The following is a 3,188-nucleotide window of genomic DNA, read 5'->3' as shown; positions in this document are numbered from 1 at the left end:
GCATATAGCACTGCTTCTTGGGTGATCCTATTTATTCACTAAAGGGTCATTAGATAATCCAATTCACCTGTAATTAATCCTTCTGAGGCTGTCTGTGATAAGACTGCAATTCCTAAATTCAGAGGAAAGGTTCTGGATCAGTGTTCATAATAACATTGGAATAGTTAAAATACTAATAACTATATAGATACAAATATTAGAAAACAAATAATTGTAAGTAAAACAGTGGAGAGCTCAATACCCATTTTAGATGAACTTTCTTGCAATGCTGATAGTCCTAAAAGAAACATATATAGATATAAAAAATTTGGAAATCATTATATCTCAAATGTCATTATGAACGTACAATATAAATTCCTATATAACATTAGAACAATATCATTTATATATGCAATGTCAAAGAATTAGCATAGGCCTACAGTATTCCTATTCACAGTTACAGAACCAAATACACAAGCAGGTACCTTACTAACAGCCTACCTTTAATGGGGGCCTGGCTGCGGGAGCTACAATGACTAAATGACGAGATTACATATCAACAGACATTCTCACTAATGGGGCCTAATGTCTACTTAACCAATGGGCCTATGCCTATAATGCCCTCTGCGTTTTTGCCTAGTGCCGCCTAAGTCTAGAGATGAATCGGTCCGGTTCTCAGAGAACCAGACCCACCCGAACATTGCAATTCCGAGTCGGATCCAAGACCGGCTCGGGTTTTCCCGCCTGACTCAGATCTCAAAATGAGGCAAAACGTCATCCTCTCACTGTCGGATTCTCGCGGGTTTTGGATTATATAAAGGTCCCCGCAATCTGCTCCATTTTCACTCCGGCTGTGGAAAGAGAAGCTAGCAGATGTGTAGTCACTGTCAGTCACTCAGTGTGTGTGTCCTGTCGGGGTCTTGGGCTGAATGCTGCTGCTGTGTTGTCCATAACGGGCCTTAGGCTGCAGTATATAAAGGGGGGCAGACCTTCAGTGGGTGCTGCAGCTGCTGTGTCACTTGTCCTGTCAATTAACTGTGACCATAGGTGAAACTGGGGGGTGGTCTGGGGGTGCACAGGACCACCCATTAGCCCACTTCACTGAACCGCTGCTGCTCACCCACCACCATCCAGGGCAGTGGCCGGCAGCCGCCCTGCACTCTCCCACACCCTCTGCCACAATTGGAGCATGCGCTTGCGCAGGAGCTTACCTTAAAAAAAATGGCCACCGGGGGAGCTGCTGCACATGCCCAGCAGCAGCTCTTCCACAAGCAGCGGCGCAGAGTACGGAGCAGTACAGAGCAGGTAAGTGCTATCGGTGGATGCGACTGCAGGGAGGGGAGAGGATTGGAGCTGACTGCACAGGGGTTTTGGGGGACGGGACGGTTGGAGCTGACTGCACAGAAGGCTGGGAGGGATTGGAGCTGACTGCACAGGGGACGGGGGGAGGTTGGAGCTGACTGCACAGGGGATTGGGTTTGATTTGACTGCACAGGGGGCTAGGGGGGAGTTGGAGCTAACTGCACAGGGGACTGGGGGGAAGGTTGGAGCTGACTGCACAGGGCTGGGGTGACATGGGTTGGGGAATGACGCTGACGCACACTGGGGCTGGGGGAATGGGGCAGAGAGACGTACACTGTGGCTGGGGAAATGGGGCTGAGACATACACTGGGGCTGGGAGAATGCGTCTGAGAGACTCATTCTGGGGCAGAGAGATGCACACTGGGGCTGGGAGAATGGGTCTGAGAGAAGCACACTGGGCCCGGGGGAATGGGTTTGAGAGACGCACACTGGGCTCGGGGAATGGGGTTGAGAGATGCACACTGGGGCCGGGGGAATGGGTCTGAGAGACGCACACTGAAGCCAGGAGAATGGGGCAGAGAGACGTACACTGTGGCTGGGGAAATGGGGCTGAGACATACACTGGGGCTGGGAGAATGCGTCTGAGAGACTCATTCTGGGGCAGAGAGATGCACACTGGGGCTGGGAGAATGGGTCTGAGAGACGCACACTGGGGCCGGGGGAATGGGTCTGAGAGACGCACACTGGGCTCGGGGAATGGGGTTGAGAGATGCACACTGGGGCCGGGAGAATGGGTCTGAGAGATGCACACTGAAGCCAGGAGAATGGGGCAGAGAGACGTACACTGTGGCTGGGGAAATGGGGCTGAGACATACACTGGGGCTGGGAGAATGCGTCTGAGAGACTCATTCTGGGGCAGAGAGATGCACACTGGGGCTGGGGGAATGAGGCTGAGAGATGCACACTGGGGCCAGGAGAATGGGGCTGAGAGACGCACACTGGGGCCAGGAGAATGGGGCTGAGAGATGCACATTGGGGTCAGGGTAATGGGGCTGAGGGATGCACACTGGGGCTGGGGGAATGAGGCTGAGAGCAACAGGTGGGACTGAGGATGGAAAGATGCAGGGGGTCCTGGGGATGGAGAGGCACAGGGGGTCCTGGTGAGAGACAAGAGGGCCTGAAGATGGAGAGACATGGAGGACTGGATAAAGACACAGAGAGCCTGGAGAATCACAGGGTGGCCTAGGGATGGAGACATTGAGGGGGTCTGGAGTAGGGATGTTCAGGCTTGGATCAGTTTGGATTTTCCTGCCCAGTTCGGATATTTCCTGTCAAAATTCGAGCCTTGGAAAGAGGCAAAATGTCATCTTTGATGGACAAATATCATCATTCCTGGACAAAAGTCCATGAAAGATGATGTTTGTCCAGGGCCGGGTCCAGGGGTCTGAGCACCCTATGCCTGCCCGGTACGTAGCACCCTGCAAATCACGAGTGGTGAAGCTGCGTGCGACCGAAATTGGGGCGTGGCCTCATTACCATAGGTCACGCCCCCTAAGTGATGTTATTTGGCGGCGTGCCCGCATGACACTCCTCCAAATAATGTCAGGCTGGGGGTAAAGCCCAGCCCTCCATCACTGGCTGGGCTCCCCCCTGCCCCCTCCCGTCACTGAATGGATGCCGCTCACATGCACGCTGCATCCATTCACACTCCGGGGGTCCGGAACTGCCGCACAGCTGCAGCGGTGGGGGTCCCCAACCTCCTGATTTGACCACCCGTGGGCAACTTCGGCCCACAGGTGTAACAGCAGGAGAGTCCTGTCCCGCTGAAATCGGGATGTTGGAGAGGTGTTTGTCCATGAAAGATGACATTTTGCCTTTTTCTGAGACCCGATTTTTGGCGGGAAAAA

This window comes from Taudactylus pleione, unplaced genomic scaffold (assembly GCF_031769625.1).
Source record: "Taudactylus pleione unplaced genomic scaffold, aTauple2 ptg000301l, whole genome shotgun sequence".
Classification (NCBI taxonomy): Eukaryota; Metazoa; Chordata; class Amphibia; order Anura; family Myobatrachidae; genus Taudactylus; species Taudactylus pleione.
The sequence above is the reverse complement of the archived record's forward strand: the minus strand, read 5'-3'. Positions refer to the sequence as shown.